General features: G+C 38.8%; 1 protein-coding gene across 1 annotated transcript in view; it reads left to right on the top strand.

Moving 5' to 3' along the window:
- The window catches only part of LOC125459762 (uncharacterized), a 119,527-nt gene extending 99,237 nt beyond the window's left edge, over positions 1–20,290 (top strand). Inside the window, exon 7 of the mRNA XM_059648356.1 lies at positions 20,193–20,290. The gene's annotated coding sequence lies outside the window, so the exon portion shown is untranslated. The remainder of the gene's footprint in view (positions 1–20,192) is intronic.
- The last annotated feature ends 662 nt before the right edge of the window (positions 20,291–20,952 follow it).

Here is a 20,952-nt window from a genome sequence, read left to right as displayed (position 1 = left end):
TTAGACATCAGTTCCCTTCCCTTATGGAACTAAATGAGTAATGCTTGGGTATGGTTACTGCACCCAAGGCTGACAATAAAATTAGAGACTTCGGAGTAATGGAATAATGGTAAAGAATATTATATATGCAAAAAATAATGATGAGTTATAGGCTTTGGAAAAATGTTGTATATGGGTCAGAATAGCTGAGGACCTCAAAAAAAGTGAGGCCACCATCTGGCCCTCCTCAAAAATCTTTGTAACAATGTTAATAATACTTGTGCAGGATTTGACTAGTTGCTAATATGCAATAAACTATATGTTGTTAACCGAAAGAGGCCCTTGTAGTTAAAGCAGGAAGTCGTTTTCCCTTATCATGCTAAAACATGTTATCTGTGTGGTTTGTTGCACTTAAAGATGATGGTACAAGAACTTTCATCATGTGTAACAGCCCACACAGAATAGTGAACTAGTATGTCCATACAACACTGAGCACCCTCAGATAAAGTACATCATGATCAGATAAAGACCAAAGTTCCTGACTTTGTTCCAGTTTCAGAGTCTAACAACAGAGTAAGATCACAAAACATCACATGATACTTATGGATGAGGAATGATGTTGACCCAGCTAAATCATCCATGCAGAACAAGTGTACATTCTCCTCATTATTGAAGTAATTGTTTCTTAAATGATTGCAAGGTTTCTCTATTATTCTGTCAGGAATTCTATTCCAGGATTGTCACACAAAAGAAAACAAACTTGGAAAATGAATACTAATATATATGGTATGGGAAGAGTATGCTGACTGGTCGGATCATGTTTACAAAGAGATGTAGCAGGGACAGTTACATGCCAATCTAATTTAGCTGAAATACTTCAGGCTTTGTTTTATCAGGCTGTTGTGAGGGATAATGCAACAGGGATTGGTGGTCTCTAAGAAAAAAGGAACAATATACAAATACATTCCTTTTGGTTACAAGGTACAGGGTAATGTGTTAGTGTGTGTAATTTTTAGCAAACATAAATTAATCATACTGTGAGCCCAATTGATAATCCAAAATGGTTTCCATTGTAATCCTTAGTGCAGTCAGATTATTTACTAAATGTTATCTAATAGCAGAATTGTAGCCAATATTGGATGTGGCATTCTGAGGTTTGCAACCATTTGCTAGTTGAGATCACATTTTTCACATTGGCACATTTTTCACTGCAAATGGTCAAAAAGATATATCATTTGATATAAACTGCAAGTCATTGGGCTTGACAGTCAGGATACTAGGCATCACACCAGCACTAAAACCAACAAATGATAGCCCAACTCCAGAAGATCATGTCGTGGATTAGACATGATTCCATTACTAGACTGCCCTTCATGGAGACTGTCAATCCCTGCGGCTTTCCCCATGGCAACATCCTGACCAATCACAGTCTACTTGCCTGGTTTGAGTTTTGTCAGCTAAGATTGAGAGTTAACAGTTCCTGCTGCAATCCCATTCCAACCAGCACCCTCTCTCATGGTGCTTAAATTTGTGTTGCTTTTCCAGGTTGTGTCTGTGTCTAGGTGAGTGCAAGTCAAAAAGTTTTGACCTCGCACTGCCTTTGAACAATATTTATAATCAGTACAGCCAAGTAATTATGTTTAGTGCATTGTACATGGTTTAATCTGCATATTTCGAATAGGATAAAAATAACAATAGAAGCAGTTTGGAAGATGTTCCCTTGACTGATAGCAGGTGTTATCTCATGGGGAAGGATCATACAGGTTAAGCTTGTATCCATTGGAGTTTAGAAGAATGTGAGATGATCTTATGCATTTCAATAAGATCCTGGTGGGCCTTGACTCTATTTGAATAGATGCCAAAAAGAAGTTTTCTCCTCTTGGAGAATCCAGAACTAGTTTAAAAATAATGTGTGTCCCTGTGGAGATGAGGCAAAAAAAAATCACCAAGGGTCATAAGTCTGTGAAACTTCCTTCACCAGAGAGTGGTGGAGGCAGAGCTGTTGAATGTTAAGGCAGAGGTAGATAGATAGATAGATAGATTCTTGACTAACAAGCAAATCAAAGGATAATTGAGGGCAGGGTAGGTCACAAGTGGGAGTTGAGGCCATAATTGGGTCAATCATGATCTTATCTAATGTGGAGCAGGCTTGAAGGGCCAAATGGTTTCGTCTTGCTCCCAATTTGCATGTTGGTTTGAAAACTGAATGATCTTTGTGTTCTCTTTATCAGGCTAATCATTTTGATTTGATGGGATCTATTTTGTACAATGGTTCTCAGTTTTCTACCGTGCATAGTCCGTGCCCTAAAGAAATGGCCAATATAGTTATTTTCATTCATTTGATACGTACCCAATCATACCCACTGTTGAGATTAGGTGCTACAGTTTATTTCACATGAGCTGAAAGCTCCAGCAGGCCCTTCCGTCTGTGCCAGATGTGCTCCAAACACTGAGATCTTTGTGTATGTTGTGTGGGAGATCTTTGAAAGCAGGATCCTATAGAGCAGAACTGTTAATGAGTTCTTGTGTTCTTTGATGAATCTTATACACACTGGGAAATTCATGAATCCTCTTTCCACAACAACATTTAATATACTGAATTTCTTTCATATCTTGAAGTTTATTTTACTTTTGATTAAACAGTATATTTTCTGAGTAAATAAAAAAGTAACAATAAACAGAGCTAGTGAGATAGTTAATTGATGTCTGAAAAATGTGGTGAAGCGTTTTTACTTGAGTTGTGCTTAAACAGGAAAGGCAATCAACCTATTAACCCGTCACCATTCGACTAGATCAAGGTTAATTTGCACCTCAATGTTATTCTCATGCCCTTGTTTCATTTGGTTACCACACTTACCTAGTAAAAGCCTCAGTCTTAAGAATTTCAGTTGAGTATTGCTTAGTCTTTTGTGGGACTGAGTTCCAGATTTTTGCTAATCTTTGTGAAGCAGTGCTTCTTGCTTTCACTCCTAAATGGTTTAAATCTAATTTTAAGATTATGTCACAGCTTCCCTCACCAAAGGAAATTGTTTCTTTAAATTCAGAAAATCATTTTACAAGCCTCCAACGAAAACATTTGCTTCATTTCTCTCTCCACAAACGCTGCCAGGTTTTCTGAGTTTATCCAGAACTTCCTGTTTTATATAATAATTTTAAAGACTCTGGTATGTAAAAATTCCATGTTGTGGGTGCAGCTTTGATATTGGTAAGTTGGTGATAATGATTAATTTTAAAACTGCCGTATTGGCAGATGACTTCACACAGCAGGAGAGCAAATTGCATATTTGTATGTGTCGCATGTGCCTGAACTTCCTGTTCTGCTTTTGGCATATAATGCCTCTATGGTGAAGGATATCAAGCAAATACAGACTCACAAGATAGTAAGTGTAGCAATCACCAATCGCTTAAGCAAATCCTAAATCAAACAGTTCACACAAGTTAATTCAGTAAATCCCTATTTATGTATTATAAGGTTTGATCAAGTTGATCTCTTATAATCCTTGGTAATTTATTAACTAGCTTGTTGGAGGCTCACTGATGATGTTACCTAGAATGGTGACGAAACGTCTGAAAACTAACGTTGCAGCTCAGCGAGCAAACTCACATCCAGAATTTATTAACTTTAAATTGTTTTAGTTATATGTGACGCAGTATCGTGGACAGTGAGGAAGATTATCAGAAATTGCAGCAGAATCTTGATCGCTGGGGAAGTGGGCCGAGAAGTGGCAAATAGAGTTTAATGAGTAGGAGGTGTTGCATTTTGGAAAGTCAAATCCAGGTAGGAATTTCATGGCGAAAGGTAAAGCCTTGAGGAGTGTAGTGGAAGAAAAGAGTTCAAGTGCATGGTTCTCTGAAAGTGGAGTCACAGGCCGACAGGACAGTGAAAGGACGCTTTTGACACACTGACCTTGATCAGTCAGGGTATTGAGTACAGAAGTTGGGAAGTTGTACATGACGTTGGTGAGGCTATATTTGAAATATTGTGCTCAGTTTTGGTCACCTTGCGATAGGAAGATTGCTCTTCAACTGGAAAGAGTGCAGAAGAAACTTACAAGGATGTTGCTAGGATTCAAGGGACTGAATTAAGAGAGAGGTTGAACAAGATAGTACTCTTTTCTTTAGCGTGTGGAAGACTGAGGAGGGATTTCTTTGAAGTGTATGAGATCATGAGAGGCATGGAAAGGGTGAATGCACTCAGTCCTTTGCCCAGTGATGGGGAATTGAGGACCAGAGGGCATCAGTTTAAGGTAAGAGGAGAAACAATACGTGAGAACCTGAGGAGCGACATTTTTATGCAGAGGGTGGTAAACAAATGGAATGAGCTGCCAGCAGAAGTGGTCGAGGTGGGTACTTTAACAACATTTAAAGGGATTTGGATGAATACACGGATAGGAAAGGTTTTGGAGGGTATGGGCCAAGTGTAAGAAAATTGGCTTAGGATGGGATTGACATTTGGCTGGCTCGGACCAGTTTGGGCTGAAGGGCCTGTCTCTGTGTTGTAAAACTCTGACTCTATATGACTATATATTGTACACAAATCTATTATGCGATAGCATGTTTTCTACCTTATGGAAGACCATTGCAAAATTGTTTGTTTAACAAATGTGCCAGACAATTTGATACTTAAGACAACACTATGGGCAATTTAGCATGGTCAATCCACTTAACCTGCACATTTTTCGACTGTGGGAGGAAACCCACACAGACAGGGGGAGAATGTGCAAACTCCACACACAGTTGCCTGTGTCTGGAATCAGCGAGGCAGCAGTGCTAACCACTGAGCTACTCACAGTTGATGTGAATGCTTATGCTGCTTCACTTTTTATAGAGCTATGGAAGTCTCTATTATTGCAACCAGTTGCTATCATTATTATTTCAACAGCACCCCTTTCCTCAAGTCTGTTTTACTCCTGCTGCTATGCACAGCACTTAGAAAGCAGAGTGGGGCAATAGAAATTTCATTAGATATTCAAATACTGAAAAAAAAATTGAATGAGCAGGATCTGGGAACCCAACCTCAAGTCGAAAGAAAGTTCTGGGGCTATGTGCCGCCTTATTGGCTACTCCAGAATTGGACTTGAAAGACTTTGTCAGTCATGCTAGTTTCAATGTGGAATTCCTATTGGTTCAACAATAAAGTTAATAATAAGCATTAAGTTTATCCATTGAACAGTAATGTCTACCATTCACTTCAGTGGCATAAAAATTGAAGCGAAATAGTCTCTATGATAGTTGACTGATTCATGTGATGAGAGAGCTGTTTTATAATTACGAAGCTTATAGAACAGCCCACGTGACACCTTTCATTCTTCCATCTTATCCTACATTAAAGAGGCTGACTCAAAACATAACAATCTTATAAACTTTGTACTTGAACACAGTCTTCTCTTCCCATGAATCAATGAACTCCCATCGTACCCTTTGTAAGACATGCACATCCTTCCTTCAGTAAGGAGACAAAACTACACAATAGTCTGGGCATAGCCTTATCAATTGCAACACGATGTCCTGACTGTTGCAATAAAGGCCAACATACCATTTGTCTTTCTAATTGCTTTCTGTACCTGCAAGGAACCTTGAATATAAGGGCACCCAAATCCCTATAAGGACCAATATTCAATCATTTCTCATGATGTCTGGTCTTTACTATTTTGTATTATCATACACAAATTAAATTTCTCATCTTCAATGAATTCCTTTTGATTCCATGTGTGCTACCCTAAATTGGAGTTGACATGTAAAGCATTAGTATTCAGTTGATTTTACACTTGGTTTCAAGACAAGTTTGTGAATTCACTTCTGCCCCTGAAACTTGAGGCTAAAAATCTCGGTGCAGGACTAAGAAAGTGCTACACAGGCAGAGGTGGCACATTTTGTCTGTAATGTTAAACCAAGGCCTAGTTTGCACTACTTTGAAGAAAAATAGGGGATTTGACCCTGGTGTCTTGATCAATTTTCATCTGTTGTTCAGCAAATAAAGAAGATTATTTGGTAATTATGACATTGCTCCCTGTAGAGCTTGTTCTTTCCAAATTGGCTGTGAAGTTTCCTACATTACAATACTGGAAAGTTTCACAAATAATCTTCAGTAAAGGCATCGGTGAAAATCTTGAGGCTGTGAGCCCTGAGGCGGCTCTGCTTCAGCTGCAGCCTCAGGCTCAGTGAGAGAGCTAATAGCTGTATGGTTCCTCTTGCTGCTTGTAGTATTTTTTGATAGGGGATGTAACAGATGACACAAAGCTGGGTGAGACACTATGCTGTGAGGAGGATGCATGGAAGCTTCATTGTGAATTGTAAGTAGGCAAATACATGGCAGATGCAGTTTAATGTGGATTAAGAAGGCAGATTACTATCTGAAAGGTGACAAATTAGAAAAGGGGGAGGTGCAATGAGACCTGAGTGTCCTTGTACCCAGTGGCTGAAATTAAGCATGAAGTTGCAGCAGGCAGTGAAGAAGGCAAATAGCATGTTGGCCTTCATAGTGAGCGGGTTTGAATACAGGAGCAGGAATGTCTTGCTACAATTGTGCAGGGCCTCAGGAAGACCATGTCTCAAGTTGTGCATGCAGTTTTGATCTCCTTCATTGAGGGAGAATGTTCTGGTTATTGAGGGAGTGCAAAGTAGGTTTACTAGGCTCATTCTTGGGATGAGGGGACTGATGTACAGAGAGAGAGAGACTGGAGTATAGGATTATATTCACAAAAGTATATTAAAATGAGCGAGGATCTCATAGAAATATGTAAGAAATATGTAAGAACTAGACAAGGTGGATGCAGGAAGGATGTTCTTGATGGTGTGAGAGCCCAGAAACAGAGATCACGATCTGAGAACATGGCGTAAACCATTTGGGACTGAGATGAGGATAAATTCTCCACCTAGAGAGTGGTGATCCTGTGGAATTTGCTAACATAGACGCAGTCAAGGCCAAAACATCGTACGATTTCAAGAAGGAGTTGGATATAGCACTTGGGGGACTAAAGGGTCTGCAGGATATGGGGAGAAAGCAGGAACAGGGAACTGAGTTAGATGATCGTCATTTTTTTAAAACTCACTAGTGGGACTTGGGAGGTGGGTGTCACTGGCTGGTCCAGCATTTATTTCCTGTCCCTAGTTGCCTTTGAGAAGGTGATAGTTAGTTGCCTTCTCAGAAAACTGCAACCCATGAACTGTAGGTAGATCCACAATGCCCTTAGGGAGGAATTTCCAGAATCTTGACCCAGCAACAGTGAAGGAACGGAAAGATATATTTTCAAGTCAGGATGTTGAGTGGCTTGGAGGGGAACTTGCTAGTGGTGGCATTCCTATGTATCCGCTGCCCTTGTCCTTCCAGATGGAATTGGTCATGGCTTTGGAAGGTGCTGTCCAGGATTTTTGGTGAATTTCTGCATCTTCTAGACAGAACACACTGCTGCTATTGAGCATCGGTGGTGAAGGGAGTGAATGTTTGTCGATGTAGTGCCAATCATGGAGGCTGCTTAGTCCTGGATGGCATTGAGCTTCTTGACTGTTGTTGGAGCTGCATTCATCCAGGCAAGTGGGGAGTATTCCATCACATTCCTGACTTGTGCCTTGTAGATGATGGTCATTATCTTGGCTGAACAGTTCAAGGGGATGATTGACCTCTGGTTGCTATATTCTATTTTTTAATGTCTACGTTTCTATTTGATTGAGGCCCAAATACTCTCCTGAGAAGTACAGCAGAAAGGTAAATCCTTTTTAGTTAAAAACACTGTACATTAAATGGAAAGACCCCTCCCCTGCTCTCAAAGGTTAATTCCCTCTTCCCCAACCTGTACCACAGGCATTTCAATCCCTCCCCTAACCATCTGCCCTTTCCCCCACTCTGGTCTCTCAACTCTGTCCCTCACAAATCCCTCACTAATAACTTCACACTTCCCACTCCCAACTTTCACAGGCCCCGCTCCTCTTTGGAGTTGGGGCAAGGTCAAAGCGCCAAAATGGGGTCACGAAGGGAGAAGTTTATGTTTCGGAGATACTTCGTTGTCTGTAAAGCTTTGGGATGTTCTGAAGTCATGAACAAGGTTATGTGAATGCAACTTTTCCTCATTTTTCTTTTTCTTTCACTTTTTCACCCTCTGACTTTAAAGTTTTCTTTATTACAGTTCTGAGGTGTGTTAATGCCACATTATTCATTTTTAACCTTGTTTGGAACAGTTTTGCAATATTCAACCTCTAAAGCTTCTATTTACAGGCCTTTAACAAAAACAGCAAATTACAGTACACAGATACAAACTGCTCAGTGTTTAACAGTTTCTGGAAGCTGAAGCTTTCTGGCTTTTGCTTGTTTGCCTGCCCTGTGGTTATTTGACAAAGATACTCTTAATAGTCTTGATCGTTTTGAGAGGGATCTGACAAGTAGTATGAAGACAAGATAATTGAGTCTTTTGCAGTGTTCACTAAATAGCAACACTTCTGCTTCCAATACATGTTCATCTAATGTCTAAAACTTACTTTTGTATGCCATCAATACAAATTTTTTTATTTGGATATCTTTTTAGTGGAACGTTGCAGAATCCACTCGGTGAAAAACATTGCTCAGTTGCCAAACATTAACACTAATCTTTCCATTCAATGTAGTGAGTGGGTGGAGGACCATTTTGCCTTGTAGCTGAATCTGAGTCCATTCAAAGTCTTTTGAAATTCCAACTATGTTCCATGCTCTGCTGTAGATCGGACCTTTGAGAGCTTTATTCAGTATCTAGAGGTTTTCCAATGCTTTTATAACAAATGTAGTTGGCAGTTCCTTGGTGTAGGTGAATTATTTAATAGTAAACTTCAAGGCAGAGTCACAAAATAATTTTAGCACAGACATTAATATCTTAAGAATTGCACCTAGCTTTATTTTTGTCATATCTAAAATGTTTGGCGTTTCATGAACTCAATGAATTCTTCTTGGGTTTTCATTTAAAGTAATGAGGAAGAAAGGCCATTTCATTCTTGGTAATCAATTTGATTAGCAAAGCCAAAATTGGGTTTCCTTCACACAGTTGGCCAGCTTGTGCAGCATAACACGGTTATAAGAAGCAGAACTTAGCCCTGGCACTCTGCACAATCAGCCTTACAATGTCACGATGTTTGCCTTCCCTGGAGGAACATATTTTTCAAGGCTTTATGATAACATGCTAAAATTCAATTCTCAGTTGAACACCCATAATCACCTTTGGCTGAATGTAAGAAACTTTGTTATAATTTTGTAATTTGTGCTTATTAGAGCAGGACTTGGCTTTGTCTGCACCGGATGCCGTGGATGTCTCTTGTCAGCTAACAGTCTTTCCAGGAAAAGTAAGGAACAGGCGGTCCCTCAATGACAGAGTGTTTATCCATTTATCTGGTTGGTTGGCATGTAAGGAATATTATAAATGGTATTAAAGAACATGTTTATCATGTTTTCCTTAATGGAATTCATGCTACCCCATTGTATCATCTACTACTTTGCAATGTAACAACGTCACAGAATCATAAATGGTTACAATCATAGATAGAGGCTATTCAGACCCGTTCAGTCTGTGCTGCTTTGCCAAAAGTGCAACTCATCTTGTCCTACTCCCCTGGCTTCACCCTGAAGCCCTGCATGTTTTCCCATGTGTTTACTTTTATTTAACAACAGATCCACATTTGAAAGGATTACATCTCAACTTAGTTCGTGGAATGGAAAATTAATTGTACTTTGAAATTAAACTTTACATGACAACTATATACTATGCCTGGACCGTCCATCTCCACCATCTAAACACTCCTGCTTAAATCAGTTCACTAACTCTTCAGAGGAACAAAATACTCACTCCGCAATTTAAGTATTTCTCACTTGTGACCTCAACAAAAAAACATATCAAGCAACATCAGATTTTTATTAGCTGCTTCTAGTATTAATTAATCCACTTTCAAAGGAATGAATATATTCAAGGAAAGACTTTTTATTCAGTTTTTCCCTAATCACGTTTATGAAATATCGATAGGTCTTAATCAACCTTATCCTGTAAAAGTGGCAAAAGAAACTGTACAAATAGAGTGTCTGTTATGAATAAATTGCTTTTCTGAGGTTTCACTGGAGAAACACTGGTGGAAGTTCAGACTAATATATCTGAATGTTGAGCAATAATACTGGTGACTGTTTTCAAACAGAAATCCTTTTCTTTGAACTGAGTGACCAATGAGTGCTTGCAATGTAGAGACCAGCATGTGTATATAAACACAGAGCTGATATTTGGACTCTATCACTGATATATGTTTACCAAAAGTGATTATTTGAAGAGGAAGATAGCCAGGATGTCTGGTAGGGTTTACAAATATAAAGACCACATATGCTCACAAATGCAAATGTAAATAAAATTAACATTGCTAGTGATTATATCACTAAAAAACTGCTTTGGTCAACATTTTCTGAGTTACATTGTTGTAAATATTTACTAAAGACATCAACTTTAATTATTGGACCATGGTGAATGGTTCTGCCATACTAAAGAAACAAGGAAAGTCACCCCTTGGGAGTTTTTAACTTGGAGATGGTGCTGCACATGGGGGAAGGGAATGAGTTTATTAGGAAAGAGAAGAGGCTGCTGTAACTGGCAGGATTGAAATATTCCCTGATCTTCCACTTTTACAAGTTAAAAATTAGTTTTGTTTAATAAAATCAGACATATGGCTGAGACATGGCCTAGGGGTAGGTGTCTAACAATTGTGAATAGATCTGGGCTGATGTCCTAGCAATTGGATATAAGACTTTTATCCTGCCAGCCCTGGCATCCACCCACCTTACATGTCCCTGAATCCATGCTGACCCTGATTCCCTGGCAGGAAGCTAATCTCCCCTTCCCCCACTGCATCCCAAAACCAGCCCAGTTTGTCCCCTCCCCCCACTGCACCACACAACCAGCCCAGCTCTTCCCCTCCACCCACTGCATCCCAAAACCAGTACAACCTGTCTCTGCCTCCCTAACCTGTTCTTCCTCTCACCCATCCCTTCCTCCCACTCCAAGCCGCACCTCCATCTCCTACCTACTAACCTCATCCCACCTCCTTGACCTGTCCGTCTCCCCTGGACTGACATATCCCCTCCCTACCTCCCCACCTATACTCTCCTCTCCATCTATCTTCTTTTCTCTCCATCTTCGGTCCGCCTTCCCCCTCTCTCTCTATTTATTCCAGAACCCTCACCCCACCCCCCTCTCTGATGAAGGGCCTAGGCCCAAAATGTCAGCTTTTGTGCTCCTGAGATGCTGCTTGGCCTGCTGTGTTCATCCAGCCTCACATTTTATTAACCCATGGGCATGGTTCTTTCAGGAGGTAGGAATGTAATGTTCAGAAATAGGCAAGCTCACAATTCCTCGAACATAAAGTTATAGCCCGCTGATCTTCTGGTGGGATCCTCCATTGACCGATGATATGTGAGTTTTATCTAGAGTCAATTCACCATCTCATCCAAAAACCAATACCTCTGCCAGTGCAGCACTCTCTCGGTGTGGTTGGGTATGCGAATGTCTTGGGTGGACATTGAACCAAGAATGTTCTGACTTAGACGTGAATTGGCTACCAATTGAGCCATGAGCCAGTGCTGTCTTATGTCCAAATGGAATTAATTCGTCCATTTTAATAACTAGATAGGATTACACAGAAATGGCAATAACCAGTTGAAACAGTTTAAAAAGTTTGAGTTGATGTTTGTCCTTACAGTAGCAATCTGTGCATCTGTCTTTTTCTCATGTCTTTTCGGCCATTTTCCACAGTCATATTTCTATCCTATTCCGAAATGTTAATAAGTCAGAAATTTACGCAGAGATTCACCAACTTTGCTCTATGATTTTGCTCAAAGTGAATGGAAAAGCTTTTAATTAGGTTATTAAGTTATTAATTAAATTTGATGTCTGGAACATCCTGGGTGTACAACATTACTTTGGAGGTACACTTTTGATTTGAATTTATTTGCTCTATGTTTCATTTGTCTCACACAAGCAATTAGCCAGCTTGAAAGCAGCTTTGAACCAAGCACTGAAGTTTGGATTAGGAGCTGTACAGAAGGTATGGACTGGGAACACAGGACTGTCGGAAATTTAGAGATATTTCTAAGTTGGAGTTACTTTGAAAGAATGCAATGAGGTCACTGCTTGAGCTATGGTTTCTAGAACTGTGAGATGCTTAAGGAAGGTTAGAGGATCACTTAGTCAGATGCTAGTGGAAGGACCCAAAATAGTCTCATATCTCATCGAATAGTGGGGATGCTGAAGAGAACTCCTTGGTCACAGAAGTCAAAAAACCTTCAAGATCCTGTGAGGTATCAGCGAAACTCTTATAAAAGAGCAAGAGTAGAACAGAAAGTGATCCATTGAGACTTCTTTCTAACCAAAAAAGTGTATGAAAAATAATGTTCAGTGAATAGTACTTGTTTTGCTTAATTCTTGAACACTGATGATTTTTGCTTAAATCATGAAATCTTGAGTAGTAAGTCCTTCAGTTAAGAACTGGATGTCCAAATTTCTTTTTAAAGTTTTTTGGACTTCACTTATATCATGGCAAAAATGATGTCCTATTGTCCTGTTCATTCAAATAAGGAGAATGGACCAGCTGACACAGGCATCTTGGTTTTCCTGCTGCAAATGATGTTTTCACCCTTCAGCTTCAAGCTTACCTTTCAGTACTTGCGCTAGTCATTAAAATATTATATGAGCATTTTTGTATGATGACTTTAAAAAATGAATTTGTTATATCAGGCAAGAACATCAAAATCAAGCAAGTTCTGGATTTGCAGTGAGTTCTCTCACTTTATAAGAGCAGTCCAGAAGCAAAACTTTGTGAAGTGGGGGTGTTCTAATATGGGGAATGTAACTACTTTTCCGTTCTAAGCCAGTTTAAATTCTTCTGAGGGTGGTATAGCATGGTTAGATACTCCATGTAAGCTGCTAAATGTCTCTAGCCGTTGCTTCGAAACAACATTACTTCTGCACCTGGGTGATGTTTTCCAAACTATTTTCCATATCAGCCAGTTTGTGGTCCCTCTGAGTTAATCTGTCAATGTTGTAGTAATTTATGTTGGAATTCTTTTGGAAAAAATCTGATGTTGGCTTCAAATTATAGGAAATATGTTCCTATTTGAAAGAAGCAAGGAAATTGAGGACAATTTTTGATTAAGGAAGTGATTGGCACATAGAAAATTCCAATATCATTTTTGGGACTTATCCTATTTCCTTCACTTGGTAAGACACAAAATGATCCTCTGTCATCTATTCTATTGTCTACCTGTTGTTATTTGTTCATGGGATGTGGGTGTTGCTGACTAGGTCAGCATGTATTATCCTTCCCATTGCCAAGTTGGTGCTGAGCTACCTTCCTGAACTGCTGCACTGCCTGATATGTAGGTAGGCCCACACTACTGTCAAGGAGGGACTTCTGGGATTTTGACTCAGTGATAGTGAAGGAAGATGATGTAGTTTGCAATCAGAATAATGCGGGGTTTAGTGAGAAATTGTAGTTTGCTATTCTCACATATATCTGCTGACCTTGTTCTTCTAGGTGGTAGGGGTCATGGGTTTGGATGGTTGTGTCACGGCAATGTTGGTGAGCTGCTATAGTGTAACTTGTAAATGGTGTACACCACTGTTGCTATGTATTGGTAGTGGCGGAGTGAATATCAAAGATATTAGATGGGCTGTCAATCGCGTGGTCTGCTTTGTCCTGGGTGGTGTTTAGCTCCTGGATTGATGCTGGACTTGGGAGTATTTCATCACTCTCCTGAATTGTGCCTTGTAGATGGTGGATGAGACAGGAAGTAAGTTATTTGCTTAGTACAATAAACTTACGGCAACGCACAAGTCAGTTTTTTCTCATATTATGCAGCACATGGAATTATTTGTCAGTGGTAAGGATTTTTTTTAACTGGGTAGTATTGAGTTTTAGCATTTGTCCAACTTCTGATTGGATAGTGTTAAAATGAAACTTGTTATATTTGCATTATTGAAGCTTTTAGATGTGTGATCATTTGTTCTAATTAGACATTGTCAGTCAATTTAACTTCATTATACCTTGCCTTTCTTGACTCAAAGTCAAAAAGATTTTCTGACTTTGGCGCTTTTTTTGGGACAGATTGCTGATTATTCCCTTCAGCACAGCCAAGTTTTTTTCTATGTAATGACTTCCATGTTGGGTTTGCACAATAATTTATAAGCAGAATGACAAATTGCTACTTTTCTCAGCAAGTCCATTCTACTTGGGAAGGAATAAGCTGAATTGTCAGAAGTACATCTATTCCTTTTGTTTGATGAATGATCTAAGGTACAAAAATTGTTGTCACTATTATTCCCTTATTGCTTCTTTCACATCTCAAAGACCTTCACCTTATGAAGTATATTATTAAATTCATTGTAGGCTGCTCTGAGGCAGTAAAGTAGAGACAGAGATAAAAGTTCTGAAGCAGGCTTTTGACAGCCTGGAAGTCTTCCCCAGGTGGCCTAACAGCAACTTAATTTGAATTCCAGTGTTGTACATTTAAACAATTCAATTTAAGCAATCTAAGGTCAGATTTCAGTCACATGATGAAGATGGGCATTACAGGTACTGTGTTTACTTTGAAGGATTACTTGGTAAATTGTTAAGCTGAGTGTGTAGCTTAACCTCCCCTATTAGTGTATTCATTGTAGGGGGATGGGGTTATCACAAAAGCATCAGGGTGCATTATAGCATAAACTGCATTTTCTGGCATTGAAGCATGATCGCTATGCACTGCTTTGAATTGCAGATTCCTGGGTAGTGCAGGTGGAGTTGGTGGGTTGGAGGAAGATCTATGCGGGACAGGGCGATGGAGTGAGGTAGTGATGGGGATGGAAGAAAAATTGGGATGGTCATGTTTGGTTGAGGGTGGGTGTGTGATGATTTGGGTAATGGGCCTTGGTATTTTTCCTTTTTTTGTGATCTCATGGTTTAACGCTACTCCAGACACTTATGTGCCTATGAATACAATGTTTACATATAATTGCTAAGTGTACTAAACATCTGTTGGATTTAAGGCAAATAGTGACAGGCAAGGGACCAAATGTGGAAAGATTCCTGATGTCAAAGAGGAGAGACATGGTAAGAGAGGAAAATAGTTATACATTATGGCAAATAAGGATCAGAGGAAGGGATGGAGAGATAAAAAAGAAATCAAGGCTAGATGTATCAAGATAACAAAAAGACAAAACATAAAGGCTTTTTATCTCAATGCATGTGGTGTTGATAACCATTACAAAAATTGGCTATAGGATAGTAATGAATAATAATGGTCCTGAATAATAAGGGTTATCTGATATTCAAAAAGAATGGGAAGCTAAGGAAAGTTGGAGTGGTAGCACTGTTTATCAAGGATGGCATTTGTGTAATAGTTAGATATGACCTTGGTTGAGGAGATCAAGATGTAGATTTGATTAGGAGTAAATAAGGAATATTAGGCGAAATAAGTCATTAGTCACAGTATGGGACAAAGTATGCAAAAAATACTAGGTACTTCTTATAAAGGAACAGCAATAACTATGGGTGACTACATTCAACATATAAACTGGTAATGTCATACCATCATTAGTTCCTGGATGTGGGTTTCATAGAATGCTTTTGAGGTAGTTATTTTGAGTGACATATTCCAGAACTGCCAAACAGCAGCACACTATTAATAACCACAGAGTTAGGATATGCCTGGGTAGCAGTGACCACAAAATGATTAAATTTTGCATCCAGTTTGAAAGGGGGATGATTGGATCTAAACCTTGTATTTTAAACTTTAAAGAATGGCAACTATATAGGCATAAAAGCTGCATTAATTGGTGTGAACATAAATATTAGGCTAGGAGATAAATAGTCAAGAAAGAGTGACAGATATTTAAAGGGACATTTCAGCATACTCAAAATAAGCAAAAAGTTGATAAAAAAGGTAAAGTTGTCATAGTCCTGTCCGACTGTTCTCTCATTAGTGACAGAGAGAGAGAGAGAGAGAGAGAGAGAGACACTGATGGTGGTTAGACCTGAGGGTCACCATGCTTCAGGTGAGGGGGAGGCTAAGAAGAAGAGTCTTTAATAGTAACCTCAACTTGTGTAGGAATTGAACCCACACTGGCATCATTCTGTATTGCAAACTAGCCATCCACCCAAATGAGCTCACCAACCCACTCAGAATAAGTACATTCCTACTATAAAGAAACATTCCAAAGAGAGGAACCACCACCTATGGTTAACTGGAAAGTTGAGGATAGTTTCAACTTAGGAAAAGAATATAATTTCACTGAGCTGAGTTGAAGATCATATGACTAGTTAAAATAAAAATAATGGCAAAGAATGACTGTAAGGTTAATCAGAACAAATTAATTTAAACAGGAGAGGATGCTAGATAGAAGTGTAAAAATAACTAATAGTAAGAGTTTATCTTGGTGTTTGAAAAGGAAAAAGTAAAGTGAGCAAAAACAAAGTTGCTGGAAAAGCTCAACGGGCCTGGCAGCATCTGTGAAGGAAAAAACAGAGTTAACGTTTTGGGTCCAGTGAGTAAAGTGAGTTTTGGTTCTCTAAGGTGCAAGTGTCGAGTCAAAGAGATGGTGAAGGTTATAAATAATTATACTGCCTTTGTCTTCACAATAGCAGACAAAATAAAAATCCCAGTAAATCAGGAGTTTGAAGGAAGTGAAGAGCATGGTGAAATTATAATCACTAAGGATGTGGTATTGAGCAAATTGATGGAGGTGGAAGTTGATAAGAACTCGGATCCTGATGAACTTCATCTTAGGAATTTAAACGAGCTGATTAATGAGGCAATAGATGCATTGGTGTTAATTTTCCAAAACGCATTAGATTCTGGAAAGCTTCCATTGGATTGAAAGGAAGCAAGTATTCTGTAAGGGAGGGAGGCAGGAAACAGGAATCTAACAGCAACGAGCTGATGTCTATTATCAGAATCAATCATTAGAGCGGTAGTAACCGGGCACTTGCAAAATAATCAGGAAGAGCCAGCATGGTTTTGTGGAAAGGAAATTTCTTTTAACCAATGTATTGAAATTCTTTGAAGGTGCGGCATGCATTGTGGTTGAAGGAGAGGCTGTTGATGTGCTGTGCTTGGATTTCCACACGTCAGTTGAGAAGGTGACACATAAAAAGTTATTGTGTAAAGAAGGAGCTCATGGTGTGGGGGGTGATGTAGTAGAAGATTGGCTCAGTGGCAGACAACAAAGAGAATGCCTAAATTGATGTGTTTCAGAATGGCAGGATGTGGCGAGAGGGGTTATACAGAGATCGGTGCTGGTTCCTCAAATTCTTTATACTTTATATCAAAGACTTAGATGAAGGGAGCAAAGGCACAATGGTTACACTTGCAAATGACACAAAAACAGGCGGAATAATATTGGTGAAGATGCCATAACAAAAATGCAGACCAATATAGATTGGCTAAGTGAGTACACTTTAGCTAAAGTCAGTGAAACTATCTGCAGTGAATAGCTTCTGAAGAAATGCTGCAGCAATGACTTGACATATTAAAGAAGTACCATTCATTTTGTCCATACAAATATGACCCTGGTATATCACAGCATGCCATTTTCAAGGGCAAACAGTTCCTCATACCAAAAGTATTATGTCCAGATATCATGTCCATGTTATATCAGGGACATATGGATATTAAACACACAAAACAGCTAATCACGAATCTGTGTGCCAATTAGGGATGAATCACGATATTCAAAAACTTGCAAATGTATGTGAGACATGCCAAACTTATCAACACCAGCAACGGAGAGAATCTCAATACCCACATGATGTTCCATTCACTTTTTGGTTGAAATTACAAATAGTCCTGTTCAAGGTGCCTGAGCAATCCTTGTACTAGGTTACTTCTCTAATACTTACTAGTGTTCAATGATTTAGCAACTCAATAAGTTGACTTATGTATACAGTCGGTGACAGTTACTTTCAGTTCACTATCCCAGAATGAATAACATTGAACAATGGATTATAGCTCACTGGCTAATTATTTCAAGACATGCATGCAAAGCAGGGTTTGATACACATCATATTGTTACCCCATTCTCCATGTTCAAATAGTTTGGTCAATAACATATGGTATGCATTATCAATACAACAGTTATTAGGTGTTGACTAACAAAACAGGAGTTTTGTGCACCAACATTGAAGAAGGGATTTACTATCTCCAGCACAACTTAAACTTGAAAGGCAAATGCAAACCTATAACCAATTGAGGTAGAAAGGTTTTCTGTCCATTCTGTGGACATTGTTCAGACGAGCGGGAAGTTTGTTCTGCACAAGATAAAGAATGGTGGTGATGGAGAAAAGAGTAGGAGCGATGTTACATCTTTGCTTTATCACTGTCTTGGCCTCAAAGAATTCTATCATATTACCACCAGTGAGGACCATTGCCAACATCTCATTGTGGAGGAGATAGAAGATGCTGGCAGAAGTTCCCTTTCCATGGATTGCCACCTTGCTGCAGTGGATAAATGCAAATACCTAGACACCAGCAAAGGTTGCTAGAGTACACAGCTTGCCCAGATTATGCAAAGTCACTACTGATCATGATGCTTAATTATGAAGGAATGTAAGCCAGGTCACACCAAAGTACAACACTCCATTCATACACAAAGAGAGTGAGGAAGAAAACACTGGCAGTGATGCTTATGTGGTGATGGAAAGTTACAGCTACCAGCAGAGGACAGCCAAGTTGCCAAACAACTTGTTGCAATAGAGAACAATGCGCACCTTTCAAATTGGTTTATACAATCACCAAATCACAATGAGTTGTCAGATCTCCAAAGCATTACATTGAAGTTTAAGCTGGCGGTCTTGCAAACGCTGTTTTATATGTTCATGTAACTATTACTAGACAACACATGCTTATGTACAACCATGAGTATTTGTTCAGGATATTCTTGGGGAAAAAGAGGGATGTTGTGTTATCTCTCCAGTCAGTATCTTTAAAACACATGCTCATGATATTATCAGTGTATCAGCGCCTATAGTCTAGGAGCATAAAGACTACAAAACAGGGAGAAACTGGCATAGAGGTGATGTCACCTGACTATAATCCAGAATCCCAGGCTGATGATTTGGCGAATTCTACACTGGCAGATAATGAACTTTGAATTCATAAAAATGTTTGAGAATTCTTGTGGTGCTGATATATCCCTACTCTGAGCTAGAAGGCCAGGTTCCATAACACATTTGAAAATGTTGGTTAAAAATATCTGTAAGGAACACATATTCCATCTTAACAGGTATCAAATAAACCATGTCACGCTATTGAAAACATGCTATTCTTTGTAAACTCATAGCTTACCTTTACAGAGATGAACAGACAGGACCTTCTCTTTGCCTAATTTGCAAAGGCAGGAGAAGTCTTTTCCATTTTGATGAGGTGAACATGGCGATTTCCTCTTTTGTATCCAAGTGAGCTTGAGCTAACTGCTAAGTGGGCATGACTCTGTCCCTGCAATCCAGGCTGCCATTTATACCCTCCATTGTTCAAATTCACTGGTTGGTGGGACACAGACCTCAGAACCTTGTGAACTATGTGATAATTTACATTTAAAAATTCCTTTCAAGTATTTCAGCACAGATTTATATGCCATGTGATAAGCCGCACAAATCTAAAGAAGACTACATTTAAAGTGGAAATGTACCATTTTGCTTCAGGGTACAGAGCAACACTTAAATAGCTCATTGACTCAATCAATTAAAGAAATATGAGTTCCGCAGTTATAAGCGTCATTTGTATATTTAAGAGCAAGAGGCAATTGTGTCATGATTGAGTTAAAGGACTGACCAATGTTTTGTGTTAGATCTAGAATAGCCTGCTTACTCATTTTGCATCTCATTTATTTAATAGAAAGGTCAGTTTTATAAATAACAATGCAAAAAATAAGCAACCTCACATCATGTTCTGGTTTGTAACTCAACAACAAGTGTTGAACCTTTTCCAATCTGTAAAAAGCTAAGGTTAAAAGGGGCTGCTTAAGTCTAGATTTCAGGTGAAGTTCTGTCCTGTGAAACAAATATAGTAAAATAATATATGTTGAAATGTTTTTGACTGTTAAATCGGCACATTTAGTCTTTGTAATAAGAATTGGCAATTTATACTGTTTCCTTTTGGTTTTTCTGCTGTCTGTTTTGTTCTGCATTGTCCTGAATCATTTATAATGTGAGAAGTCAATCTGAGACATTAATTTATGTTTTTCTTTCAGATGATCATGGATCTCCATATTTTGACACTGTTTTCTTGCAAGATATAAACCTCTTATCTCTACAATGGCTTTTCAGACTGATTCATATCTCATATTCAACTTCCTGCTTAGCAATTGCAGTTGCTCCTGCAATCAAATTTTTAATGTTATGACAGCAAATTATTTATGGATATACATTCCATTCACTATAAAATGGTATAAAAACATTACCGTGAGTGAAGGAAGTTGAATGTATCATAAAATCAGCTTCTAGTGCAAATATGTCAAGCTTCCAACACAAATGATGTGAAAAGCGATTCATCAAAAAAAAACTCTTCTTGAGTTGTCCGGATGTTGTGTTAAAGTAAGAACCATGAATATTGAGATGTATGGAAAAGTGTGGGGAGATGTTACCTGGGAATGTGAGCCCAGCATTTCTACTTAGATTCTGGCATTTGTGTATGGATGAAAGGGCAAATTTTCGATATGCTACCAATGTAGAAGTGAATAGTATGATGGTGTTTTGAGACAAGCAACTTGTAGTTCCAGGATTTTATATAAATATTTTCAGCTGTCAAATGTTTCACATGTTTACAGTTGCCCAACTTTGGAAAATAGAACACTGAACAATATATGTTACAGAAAGTGATAGATAGCATTGTAGATGACAGAGGTAGAATGTACATACATAGCAATGTTAGCAGTTAAACTAGTTGCTCATTGTCCTATTAATATGTAAACTGGCAAATAACATTTTATCAATAATAAAGATAATTCAGAT

This window comes from Stegostoma tigrinum, chromosome 1, assembly GCF_030684315.1.
Source record: "Stegostoma tigrinum isolate sSteTig4 chromosome 1, sSteTig4.hap1, whole genome shotgun sequence".
Lineage (NCBI taxonomy): Eukaryota > Metazoa > Chordata > Chondrichthyes > Orectolobiformes > Stegostomatidae > Stegostoma > Stegostoma tigrinum.
This window is presented reverse-complemented; position numbering and strand designations above follow the sequence as displayed.